The sequence below is a fragment of the Branchiostoma floridae genome, chromosome 15 (genome assembly GCF_000003815.2).
Source record: "Branchiostoma floridae strain S238N-H82 chromosome 15, Bfl_VNyyK, whole genome shotgun sequence".
NCBI classification, from domain to species: Eukaryota; Metazoa; Chordata; class Leptocardii; order Amphioxiformes; family Branchiostomatidae; genus Branchiostoma; species Branchiostoma floridae.
Window position 1 is genome coordinate 17,976,531 of NC_049993.1, and position 13,901 is coordinate 17,990,431.

The following is a 13,901-nucleotide window of genomic DNA, read 5'->3' on the forward strand; positions in this document are numbered from 1 at the left end:
CGTCAAAGGTAAACGGTATTGCTTACAATTTTCACTCTGGAAAGCCACGAGAGCATAAACAGCTTTCATCTTTTGTGTCCTTTTATCTTATCTTTTATTTAAGCCCATGTGCGCAGATGCATTGGCTATACAAGTTACTTTACTGTTTTACTCAGTTCCAACTTCTCTAGTTTATCCGTTCTAGGAATCCTTCATTGCTAAATTACTTGGTTACAATGGAGTTTTTCTCACATTGTTACATTAATTTTAGTCCTTGATGTTCTAGATTACTATATGAATACTAAGAGTAGATTTACACTTTGTGAATACATCATGTGTTTCTGAATTGCTTCTATGTGGTGGGGCCATCCTTCACTAATCTCTTTGATACAGATTCTACCGACACCTGCTTATGTGGCGGTTAGAGTTAGAATTGTCGGACTAGATTCGGCTCATTCTGTAGCTCTACGAATACTATTTAAAAACTGACTTGATAAACAAGTTAAGTTCAAGTACATACTAAGTTTATCATTACACTCCTCGGCTACGATAGCAATTTGCCTGAACCAAATTCTGCCCGTACAAAACTCATGAGAACATGACGTAACCAGTTTGCCTACTTTATCATCTCATGTCATTAACCTCGGATATCAACTGACTATTCTCGCATTTTACTTAAGATCGTAAGGGCCAGTTTGCAGTGACCTAACGCTTAGGTTCAGTTCGCATTTCTAAAGTTCTAAAATGCTACATGAATACTCTTGAGTGCTCATTTACACTGTTTAGAAATACATCTTTTGTTCTTTGAAAAATTGCTTCTCTACGGTGAGGTCCTCTTCCTCTTATCACTTTGAACCAGATTCAACCCCAACAAAACTCATCAGAACATGCATGAAGTATCCAGCTTGCTTACAGTCACCTCATCAACCTGAGATTTTACCTGACTACTTTAGTATATATTCTCGCCTCGCTTTTTACTGACGATCGTTGAGGGACCGTTTTGCAGGCGCCTATACATGTATACGTTTAATTCACATTTCTTAATCTCTAAAACACTACATGAATTGATTCACACTGTTTAAAATGCACCACTTTCCTTTAGATTACTTCTCTATGGTTGGATGGATTATCTTCCACTATCACTTTGTCTGAGCATCGTCAGAGAACCGTTCAGCAGTGGAGATCGGCCTGTCGCCTAGGTACGTCCTGTGGAGGAATGAACAAGATTGCCATCAAGAGGTACTGGGAAGATTCAAAGGTAAAAGCATAGATAATACTGGTCTAGTTCCGAACGTCTCGAGTGAAATCCATCACTCCGAACGTCTCGAGTGAAATCCATCACTCCGTGCGTCTCGAGTGAAAACCTTCACTCTTTATGGATGGATGTTAATTACTTGAGAGCATGCCATCGTGATGGATGTCGTTCGAAACTTTCGAAAGTAAATCTCAAAATTTCATCCAGCTGTAGAGATTAAATTGCCTTTAGATATTGTTTATCTCAATGTCTAGCCTTCAGAAATGTATCGTTTGTAATGATGTCAAACAATGTTAGTTCACGTAAAACGTAGTGTCTACAGCTACGTCTATACATACGAGACTCCGTGGGTGAATGGAATACCAGCCACCAGCCACATGCAGTAAATGATTAGCCATGAGAGTTAGCCTACCATAGATTTACAATTTGTCACTGAACAAGGTGTTTTCAATCAATGGCAAGTCCGGCAAGTCCAGTGCCCTTGTCAACTTCTAGTATTCCTATTATTGCCGGTTTTCACTACTTTTAGAACTCCACAAGGACGACTAACATACCTGGGGTGACTTCGCATATGAAGGGCAGACGGGTGGCGCATGGTAGGTCGTTCCAATGCCCTGTATTGTACTCGACACAATCTTCAGCACCATTGCTGTCATCTGGCTGTCCATGACGCCACATTTGGTAACTCGAGAACTTGAGAGGGGTGCCATCTATCCATTCGAAGTACCCCTCCAAGCGCTGATCGTCCAGGCCGATCCAGTGGGTGTCACGCCCAGCCCTCAGTTCCCAGAGCAGGACGTCGTTGGATGTGGCGTCTCGCGGCATGGCCAGGGTACCGCCGGGCGCGTCACACCTGCAGGTTCCTGCTGCCGTGTTGAAGTCCTCAGCAGAGTGGAACACCTTGTAGCAGATTCCATTACGACCATGCAAGTATCTCCTGGGGCAAGATGCTGAAGAAGGTGTGTTCACAACATGATAATATATATGGCATGCGCTCAAAACTTGTCTCAACAATCACTCAAGGGACTGAGGTAAAAAAAACTGTAGGTAGAACTGACGGGACTGTTTTAATGTAGCAATGATTGGAATATAGTCCTTACCTGGTTTCTGCCCGTACGGCACTGCCGGAAGAGGTCCAACGGACCCCCACATTCTTGGAGGTCCGGAAGACCCAGGGCAGACTTGCCCCATGGGACCCCATTTTCCAGGGAGCCCAGGTCTCCCAGGTCTCCCAGGCCTCCCAGCCTTTCCCTTTGGGCCAACTGGCCCCATGGCTCCCTTTTCCCCTGGAGGTCCGGGAGGCCCACGAATAACTGGCCCGATGGTTCCATTCTCACCTGGAGGTACGGGAGGCCCGGTAACCCCAGGAGGCCCGGCAACCCCAGGGCCAGCTGGCCCGATGGGTCCCCTTTCTGCTGGAGGTCCGGGTGGCCCAGAAGGCCCAGGAAACCCAGCGCCAGCTGGCCCCATGGCTCCCTTTTCTCCAGGAGGTCCGGGAGGCCCACGAGTAGCTGGCCCGATGGGTCCCTTTATTCCCGGAGGTCCTGGAGGCCCAGGAGGCCCGACAGACACATTGCCAGCTGACCCAACTGGCCCCTTTTCTCCTGGAGGTCCGGGAGGCCCACGAGTAGCTGGCCCGATGGGTCCCTTTATTCCAGGAGGTCCTGGAGGCCCAGGAGGCCCGGCAACCCCAGGGCCAGCTGGCCCGATTGGTCCCCTTTCTCCCGGTGGCCCACGAGTAGCTGACCCTTTGGGTCCTTTTACTCCTGGAGGTCCGGGAGGTCCTGGTGGCCCGAGACCTTTGGGTCCTCTAAAATCAGTGCCTGAAATGAAGGATGTTTGAAGAACTCCAAGCAAAGCTCAGCAGGTAAATCAAATTTGAGATTTGTACTCTTTGTGACTACTTACGTTCAATCTCCGCCACTCGCTCTGTAAGCTTTTGAATCTCCCCAGAAAGGACAGTCATGTTGACTGTATGGAAAAAAGAAGAAGAAAACTAAGCTTGCTATGTTAATACTGGGATTGAGGACTTGACTATTATGAAAAATTAATGTTCTTGTCTGTGAACTGGATTCAATAAGGGAATTAGATAGGAGAAGAAGCATGTGACCTGGAAGGAACCCTTACAGTATCAAACACAAAAACTGACCTGCAAGGAAAGGAAGTACTATAGCAATGACTGCTACAACCAGGACGCCTATGGCCAACCAAATCTTCTTGCAACGGCTGGACCAGTCTGCCTTGTTGTAAGTGCTTGGGTCATAGGTTGCTGTAAGTTATGTATTGCAAATATGAAACAATGTACAATTTTTGCATAAAAGATAACAAATAAATAAAACCACAAAAATAATTACAACAAATACCTGGTCTCAAAACAATACCTCCCTTGTTATGGAGGTGAAAACAAAGATTTCACTATATATATATATATATATATATATATATATATATATATATATATATATATATATAATGCAGAAATTTACTGTGACATGTACGACGACAACTCTCACAATAATGCAGCTAATTTGATGTCGCTCTCAAACAATGTAGTTCTTAACTTGGAAAGAGTGATGCCCTACCTGCTCTCGAGGCGTACATAACGTTGTTTATATTTGCACCCTTGTCCGCAAGAGTCCGCCAGTCAGGCTGGGTGGGTGTGGCGCCTGCAGAAAAATAAAATTCGTAAACTCATCTGCATATCAATCATTCTGAATGAAACGCTCAGTCCTCTTCGTATTATCTGGCCGCATTGCTTTGTCCAGAGCGTCCAGAGCTTTTGAGTCAGATAACTGAAGAGAACTGACCAATAATCTCCAAGCAGATATTTCGGTTGGCAAAACAACATCCGTGTATTTGCCCATCGATGCTGTCTTGTTTTGCCAACCCAAAGGTCTGCTAGAAAATTAACTGAGCGATTCAGTCAGTCAAAATTCCCAATTTTGCAGTTGACGAACAATTTAATTTCTCCATAATGTAATATACCAACTAAGATTAACTTTTATGCTAGAATAAGCCTTTTTTCCTCCGATCAAACCTTAACAGTCAAACAGCGAAGAAGAATTTTGTTGTTAATTTCTACCAAATCTCCACAGTCAAACTTGGTATCAATACGACCCCTTTCCGTACGACCCGAAATTTTCAGTCCCTTTAGACACATGTCAAAGACGATGACATGTCTATCGCAGCCCCTAACACACGAGGACACAAGTTTTCACAGACAACCAGGTCCAGGTTTTTGGACCTGAACCGGACCTGTACCTGAATTTCCTGTACCGGTACCCACCCCTTATGCCAAAAAAATATTTTACCTCGTCTGTCGGCGGTCTTTGGTAGTGGATTCTCTGTCGACATGATGCTGTTTGCCTGTCAGGTGTCTAAAATCATAAACAGGTCCTGCAGCAGGCAATGCGGCAGTGGATGTGTAAGGCGTACCCAGACACGAAATGAACTTTTACATTTACTTCATGCAATTCCAAGAAATGGTAATATAACCAACAATGAATAAAATCATACGTTGCTATCCTAGATCTTCACACTGTCGAGACACTGAATCGCATTGCTTAAGACTGTAAACAAGCTTCAAGGCACTAGTATCAAAGTCGGTTTTCATTGTTCCGTCAGGTACAAAGAATATGCTACATTTGTGCACGTAGATATTAGAGAAAAACACGTTTCTGCAATGATTGTACATCGTCGTCGCTAATGAGTGAATCTATTGACATTTCTTTGTAAATGTTGTTTTTCGCCGACTTCTGTGTGCATATTACATTTAATACCTAGATCGTTCGCATTAGCAAACATTGAGAACATGGTTCAAAGCAATGAGTTTTTCATCGTTACTTGAAGTAAAAGAATGTATTTTATTGTCTACATTTATGCACGTAGATATTGGAGAAAAAAAGTTTAATCTTGCAATGATTGCACATCGTCGCCACTGATGAGCGAATCTATTGACCTTTCTTTGTAAAAGTTGTTTTTCTCCGACATTTGCTTCCATAAATGTAGAGAAGGAATCACAATCCTTTTTACCTGAAACATTGATGAATATAGGTATGGCTTTAAAAGTTGCTCTTGAGTATATTTTTCGACGATTTTTTCGAAGATCTGTTTTATCGAACCCAAAATGGTCTGTGTTACTACTTCTCCAGCAAACTGAAAACTGACTGCAGATATAAATGAAGTCGAAGTCGATTCAGGCACCAGTTACACATACAGTAGTGTACGATCGGTTTATGACAATTTGGGAGGGTCGTATTTTATGCGACAATCGTGAGCGAGTTGTACAAATTCTACCTGTTGTATAACGGAGGCTGCAACAAATCATTGTAATTAGACTGATCAGGTCTTTATTCAGAAACCTTCATCCTTGTACATTTTGTGTACATTTCTACATCATTTCAGCCTCATTCCATCTTTTCTCTACTCAATCGTTTTCATGACAAATTGAGAGTTTTGTCATAAATTTTGATAAACACCTTACTTTTACTAGTTTGAATACAATTGTGCACATATGTACATGGGTAATCCACAAAGAGATAATAACATCAAAAATGCTTTGCTACTTTAAATATTTTGCCTTTTTATCATAAGCCCCAAATTGGCTAAAGGAGAGTTACACAAGCCCATATCAGTGCAAATTTAGTCAGCACAAATTCCTGATTCGTGCTGTATACGTACATTTTATTGCTAAATTGCACCGTTACGGCTGTGACTACGGTAGAGTTTTCTTCCTTTATCACATTAATTTTAGTTTACATCTCTGAAGCTCTAAAATACCACAGAAATTCTAAAAGTTGATTACAGTGATTTACATCTTTTGTTTGTAAATTACCTTTCTATGGTTTGATCATCCTCCACTTATCACATTGTCCCATGCGGATTCTACCTGTACAAAACCCACTACAACATGAAGTAACCACCTACGGCCCGTTATCAACCTCAGCCAGTTTCTGTGTGTTTTAATGAGGTTAGTCGTGGAACAGAACAACAGTCGCGGGCAACATTAGAACTGTCGCCCAGGTTCAGTTCATAATTTATTGTGCACTGACTCTACGTACCTTTGTTGTTGCTAAATTGCTTGACTATGATCGGACCATCATACATGGAACATGGAACATTTTGTGTGATTAACAGTCTACCCTTAAAAAACATCACAACACGAAGTAACCACCTTCTTTAGTCTTGTCATCAACCTCTGATTTTACCTGCCTGTTTTGAGTATACCTTTGTTACTAAATCTCTCGTCTATGGTGGTGTCATCTTCCATGAAAAACTTTGCCTGAACCTAACTCTACCCCTGCATACATGAAGTATCCAGCTTGCTTACTTGATCCCTTCTGCTACCATCCTTCTGTTTTCTGTGGTTTACTGACTGTCGTTGGTAAATAGCCTGTCGTCTAGCCACTTCCTGTGGAAGAATGAACAAGATTCATGAAGATTAGACATCCAGGTTATGTTCAAAGGCAATTCAGTCTCTACAACTGGATAAAAAATACGGAGATTTACTTCGCTAAACCACTACGCTAAAAGGCTGACTGCCGTTTGGCATGGTCAGTCTAGCAGTCCTTGAACCCCACTTTTACATCACTGGCAATTATTCCTATTTTTTGCAGGTTTCAATAACTTTTAGAACTCGACGGGAAGGCAGCTAAAATCTGCGTGTAACGTACCTTTGATGACATTTTGGCATACGAATGGTCGGCGTTCGTTGCAGGGTACGTCGTTCCAACGTTGAGGTACTTTGATGGTGAACTCGACACAATCTTCTCCATCGTTGCTGTCATTGGGCTCCATAGGGCCCCACTGCATGTAGCTCGTGTAAAGTGGAGTGTCATCCATCCACTTGAAGTGCCCCTCGTTTTTCTGATCGTGAAGGCCGATCCAGATGCTGTCAGGTACAGCATTTACACCCCAGAGGGAGGATCCGGCACTCAGCAATGTGCGGGTGGATTTGTCATCCCGGGGCATGGCCAGGGTATACGCACCGCCCTGCCGACTACAGGTTTCGGCCGCTTTGACGAACGTCACGCCGTTGTGGAAATACTTGTAGCAGATTTTATCGGGAATCACGGGGGCTGAACCAGCTATAACGATACAGATACAGCAATGGTTAGGGGAGACAAGTCATTCAATGTAATGTAACCAGATGCTGTTGTGCAGCGTGCCTACGAAATTAGTGTTTATTGTTTATTGCTTATTGATGTTGCCCCGAAGTATGGTTATACCGCCGGCTATGCTGATACAGAGAAGAGGAATATTGTCCTAACCTATCGTCCACCCTTTCGACTTTACCGGAACACATATAGGTCCAACGGGTTCCACCATTCTCGGAGGTTCGGTGGACCCAGGGGCAGGGCAAGTTGGCCCCACAGGCCCCCTTTCTCCCGGAGGTCCGGGAGGCCCGCGAGTAGCTAGTCCTCTGGGTCCCTTCTCTCCTGGTGGCCCAGGGGGTCCGGTAGCACAAGGACCAGCCGGCCCCATGGGTCCTTTCTCTCCTGGTGGCCCCATGGGCCCTCTGAAATCGGTGCCTGAAATACAAGGTATCATAGGAACTCAATCATAAATTCCAACCGGTGAGTGGAGTGGGTTCGATCCCGGCCGAGTCATACCAAAGACTTTAAAAATGGTACATGCTGCTTTCTCTGCTTTCTCAGCATTCGGGAAAGAGTATGGAAGTTGAACACACTCCACTTCCAGTGGAATATCCCCCTGCTGTAGTGATTATATAAAGCTGTGTGGCCCAGGTCTACTGAAACGGAGATGGGCGCCGTCCTATGCGCCATCAGGCGCGGGAAGGACTTTGACTTTGATAATCATAAATTAGGCGATAAGTCAAGGTTTAATAATTGCACTCTGCGATGGTAGGAAACACTACTTACGCTCCAGCTCCGTCATTCGTGCTGCGATCTTGTCAATCTTCTCAGAAAGGACAGTCATGTTGACTGTATTGAAAAGAGAATAGGAGAATAATTGACCTTTCTTTGTTGATGAAATAATTGACCTTGCTATCTTAATAACAATTCGTGATAAATATTTCAAACTGGAAGCTATTTCTAAACATTATCGCAATTTATAAGAAAGACATTTGAGATTGCTGTGCTATATTATAAAGAAGCATCATTGTGTAATATCGTAAATGTTAACCGTAAATATGTGTTTTCATGGTTTTACCTTTGTACCACAGACTTGTTCTGAAACTGTTCACGGAACGAATTCAGTTTCAATGGAAAATTGTAGAATTTAGTGATAAGATGGCGATATTGGTCAGGGGAGTCAGTCCACGCCAAGGTAAAGTTTCCTCTCGACGCCGACCGAACCCTCTGGTGACAAAAACTCCCCTGACAAATTAATCTCCCATTAATCCTAACATCACAGAACCCACAAATTATACAGTAGAAGCCAGTTAATTGCACAACAGATAATCGCAAACTTCTGGTAACTGCACGAAATTCATAAATCCCGTGGTGGTGCGGTCCAGCTTAATAACTTCGTTTTGTTGCACCATTGGGATAATTGCTCGAAAAGCACTGGTAAATGGGGTGTGCTTAAGCGGATTCTACTGTATTAGAAAATATGGGATCCTTCATTTTCCACTGTCTCAGAAGTCAAACCCAAAAACTTACAGTTTGCTTTTAGACTAGAGTAGACACATTCTATATTGATCTACACTGTTTGTCTTCCTTCATGTTATCTCTACAATTAGCCCTCGATTATGAATCTGCAATAAACTATACATAATAATATATGTATTCTCCGTAGTTAGTCTGGTAGAGGTAGAAAAAACTGACATGCAACGAAAGATAGCACAATGATGATGGTAGCGACGATCACGGAACCAACGAACATCCAGATGTCATTGCACCATCTGGACCAGTCCGTCTTGTTGTAAGTACCTGGATCATAGCTCTCTGTTCGGCAAAACACAAAAGAAAAATAAAAGACACGCACTTTTGAAGTTACTTATTGCATTTTCTTATTGCAAACATTAAACAATATACAGATTTGCATAAAACATAAATAAAACTACCTTAAAGAGAATAAAAGAAAAAAGAATTACAAAAACAAAGGGCCCCGCAGTAATGAGGTAGTCACATCACTTAATTGTGCTACCGTGGATGAAGAAGATGAAAAATATATATATGGAAAAACACAATAAACAATAAGGGGAAAATCATGTATTCACGCAATATCATTAGTAGTAGAGCTGAAGACAAAATTTACCGCTGTTGTTAAAGCATAATCACGTTATAGCTGAACTTAGGTATGGAGAGCCTAAACCACATAAAAACTGGCATTTACGAAAAGCCACAAATACATAGTGTAAATCTGTACTGGCTCAATGTATAAAATCAAGCAACCATTTCCAGATTTAGATTTAACCCATCATATATCATCATTGCTAAATCCTGCTTTTGTGCAGTGGGAGATGTTTTGCACCTCAGCCTTTATAATTATACATTTGACAAAGATGAAAGCCCCCAGAACCATTAAAACAAAACGCTCATGTGATGACTATTGGATGAATAAATACAAAGATAAACGCGATACGTTTCGTACTCAAGAGCCAGGAACCCAGCGGAACACAGGCACATGTAATTTGGAACAGCAGCGAAAAATCAATAAAACAAATGTTAACCAAGCATTTTACAAATTACAGCGAGGGCAGTTTGAAGAAGTATGTATGCAAACTTACCCAGGACAAAACAACAGAAACACCATTAATTTTGTATCTGGTTAAGACTGTCTTAAATCAGTTGTGAATTGGTAGTACTTTATTTGAGTTTTCCCAATTCGTGTTTCAGTCCGGTCCCACAGATTTGAAGGAGACTGGTCCAAAATCTGAGATGCGTATTCCATTTGCGTTGTATACTTTTGTCAAGAAAATACTGTATGAGAACAGTTTCCATCACAAGACAGCTGAATACACAACCGACACTCTCCCAAGAATATCCCAAATTTGCGGTCATTAGTTTACTACATTTTGACATTGCGTTTAACTGGGATAGATCAATGCTATACCTGCTATTGAAGCGTACGTATCGTTGTTGTCCCTGTCCGTAAGAGACCGCCAATCAGGCTGAGACGGCTGGGTGGGTGTGTCGCCTGCAGAAAAAAATATTGAAAGACAATTTGTCTTTTTATTTGCAAGATCATAGACGTTCGGCTTCTTCTTGTTTCCTGGTAACGGTAAAATGTAGGGTTGTAATGGGTTTAGCTACGGTTATAAAAAGAAAAAAAAACAGCAGGGGTGTGGTTGGTAGCGACCTTCATCCCGATGGCCTCCTTTAAAATGAATTATTTTAGAATAGCTGCTACAGTGTTGGAATTGTACGTCAGACCCAAAATAAGACCCAAGAGTCTGCTACAAGACGTAGACCTGTATTCTTCCTATCCCAGTCTTCGAAGAGTGGGCAATTCTTTTCTAGACTGGGGTTAAAATATCTTAAAAAATATACGTACAAGTAACTCAGCTAAATTACAACATAGTACAGGTGAAGCCATTTAATTGCACAACGGATAATCGTTCACTTCTGTTAATTGCACGAAATCCATAAATCCTGTGGTGGTGTGGTACAGCTTAATAACTTCGCTTTGTTGCACCATTCGGATAATTGCACTGGTAAATGGGGTGTGCAAATAAGCGGCTTCTACTGTATTACATATGAATTTTTCAGTGATAACTGACTCGTACGTCAAAATATCTATGATGAAGTGTTATGTGCATAAATCTTTTACCTGTTCTGTCGGAAGTCTCGGGCAGTGGATATCCTGCCGGCATGATGCTGTTTGCCTGTCTGGTGTCTAAAATCAGAAACACGTCCTGCAGCAGGCGACGCACTGGTTGTCTCGGGTGTACCCAGGCACCAAATGAAATTTTACCATTATTTTATGAAATTTAAATAACAAACGTTTTACAGTCAGGACAAATTACATTGAATATTCTCGTATTATGTAACTAAATACCTAAAACAAACTTCAAAGGTACTATCAAAGGTTGCTTTGGCGGTATGAAGAGAACAGGCACCAAATGAAATTTTACTATTACCTCAATTATGAAATTTAAAAAAATTCTACAGTCGAGACAAATTAATTGAATATTCTCGCATTACGTAACTGAATACCGAAAAGAAACTTCGAAGGTACTATCAAAGGTCACTTTGAAGGTATAGAGAGAACATGCTTTATTGTATCTTAAATGAAATTTTACTAATACCTTAATTATGAAATTAAAAAGAACTTCTACATCGAGACAAATTATATAGAATATTGTCGAATTACGTAACTAAATACCGAAAACAAACTTCAAAGCTACTAATATCAAAGGCCGGTTTGAAGGTATAGAGAATATGCTTGATTGTCTGAAGGAGCTTTCATCAACAAGAGAGAGCACACGTTACTTTACAGAATAATTTACACGTTAATGAAAGATTCTTGATTGTCTACATTTATGCGCGTATATCTGTGAGGAAAAGTTTCCAAACATGTCAAACATCTTGCTTACTTAGTTTAAGTACGAGCTAGTGTGTCAAACATCGTCATCGCTATTGAGTGAATGTCTTGGCATTTCCTTGTGAACAATTGTTTTTCCCTGACTTGTTTGATCAAGGAAGTTATATGAATTTCATATAACGTCCTTTGTTTGATGTTTACACCCAAGGACGTTATTTCATATAACGTCCTTCGAACACCTTAATCGTTCGCATTCGGGAGCGCTGAAAACAAGCTTCAAAGAAATACTGTCACATTCCACTGTTACTTGAAGTAAAAACAATGTGTTTTATTATCTACATTTATTCATGTAACTATTGGAGAAAACCTTTTCACAAAAATTGCATATCATCGCCCTTATGGCGTTTACATTATGATGGGGGGGGGGGGGGCTGGTTGGCTAGTTTCAAAGTTGTTGGGGGCGAATCACTAGGCAAACTCCCTTCCACGGCAAACCCCCTTTCCCGACAGTACAGAACCTCAGCCAACTTTGAAACTAACCAACCGGCACCCACCCCTCCCCATGAAATGAAACCCTGCCCCGCTCGAAGTCAGCGAAGGAGGCTAATTCATTCATTGATCCATTTGTGAAAGTTGTTTTTCTCCGACACTTGCGTGCGTAGATAATATAACATGGATTTTTCACCCGAAACAACAGTACAACAATGAGAGATAGTAACAGACCCGACTCCACTAGTAGTCACTACCAGACTCCAGCCTCGCCGAATAGAAATAGGGGACTTTCGTCAAGTTAGGAATAAAAGCCTAGTACATGAAAGTAGTTAATTGGCCTAAAGAGTGAACTGGTTGGCCGGCGAAATGGCTTGATTCCTTCTCTTGATCTGCTGTCGTTTTCGAGACTAAAATCGTTTAGTTGCTTCTGAGCATTTGATTGGTCTCTTCTTTAAAGCTTATATGCACAAAGCTATCATTCCATCGCGCCGCGATTTGATAGATTTTTTTTTTTTACTCAATGGTCACCACGTAACAAGGCCTGAAGGCCACTCAAGGTTACGGGTTACATGATTGAAACTGTAACAGCAACTCTTCGCCCTAGGTCAGAAACATCATGATTGAAGCCAGCCCAATTGCTCACTATGAGTGAGGACTAACTGGCCCAATAGGCGAAGCAGGGGTTACGAGGGCTGCTCGGGAGATTACCTACCCCTATTTTGGCCGGAATGGTTTGATCCGCTCGGGTGGATGTTCGCACATGTGACGGGTTCTTTAACGTGCTTGGGGTGTTGCTCTCCCCGAACACGGGACCTCCATTTAACGTCCTATCCAAAGGACGGCCCTAGCCGAAGCTAGGTACTCATTTTCACCTGAGTGAAGTGAGGAAAGTCGTGTAAAGTGCCTTTCCCAAGGGCACAAGATCGGTAACACAGCAGGCGGATTCGAACCCGCAACCTCTCGGTCACGGGCCGAAGAAACTGCCACTGCGCTACACGGTCCCACACATATATAGACCAGAAGAAGACTAGTTGAATTGTCAACATGACTGCGGATCAAAGTCAAATCAGGCTACAGTTACAGTGTTAGTACGATTGGTTTACGACAGCAATTATATGTGTGATGTGTGTGTGTGTGGGGTGGGGGTGGGGGGGGGGGGTTGTGTGACAATCGTGAATGCGTTGTACAAATTTTAGCTGTCCTGTGACGGAAAGGTTGCTATATATAAATCATTGTCGACGGCTGATAACTAGTAGCTCACTAAGAACCGGACCAGAACAAAAGTCGCGTGATCGCGCCTTCATTAGAATGATTAGGTCTTTATTCAGAAACCTTCATCAGATAATTGTTCACATTTCTACATTATATCAGCCTCATGCTATATTTTTTTAGTTCATATTCCTTTTCATGAGAAATTTGAGACTTTACTGTATATTGTTATAAACATTTGTTACTTTATTACTTTGCATACAATTTTCTACATTCAATGTATTTGTAATTCACAAAGCCATATTAATAACATAATATATAAGCTTTACATAAGCTATAGGAGGGTTACACAAGCTCATATCACTGATCTAGTCAATGCAAATTTACGTACATTTTACTGCTAAATAGATACAGTATAGTGGCTACGGTACAGTTTTCCTTCCTCACATTAGTTCCAGTTCACATTTCTGAAGCTCTAAAATACTACAGTGATAATAAGAGTGATGTACATCTT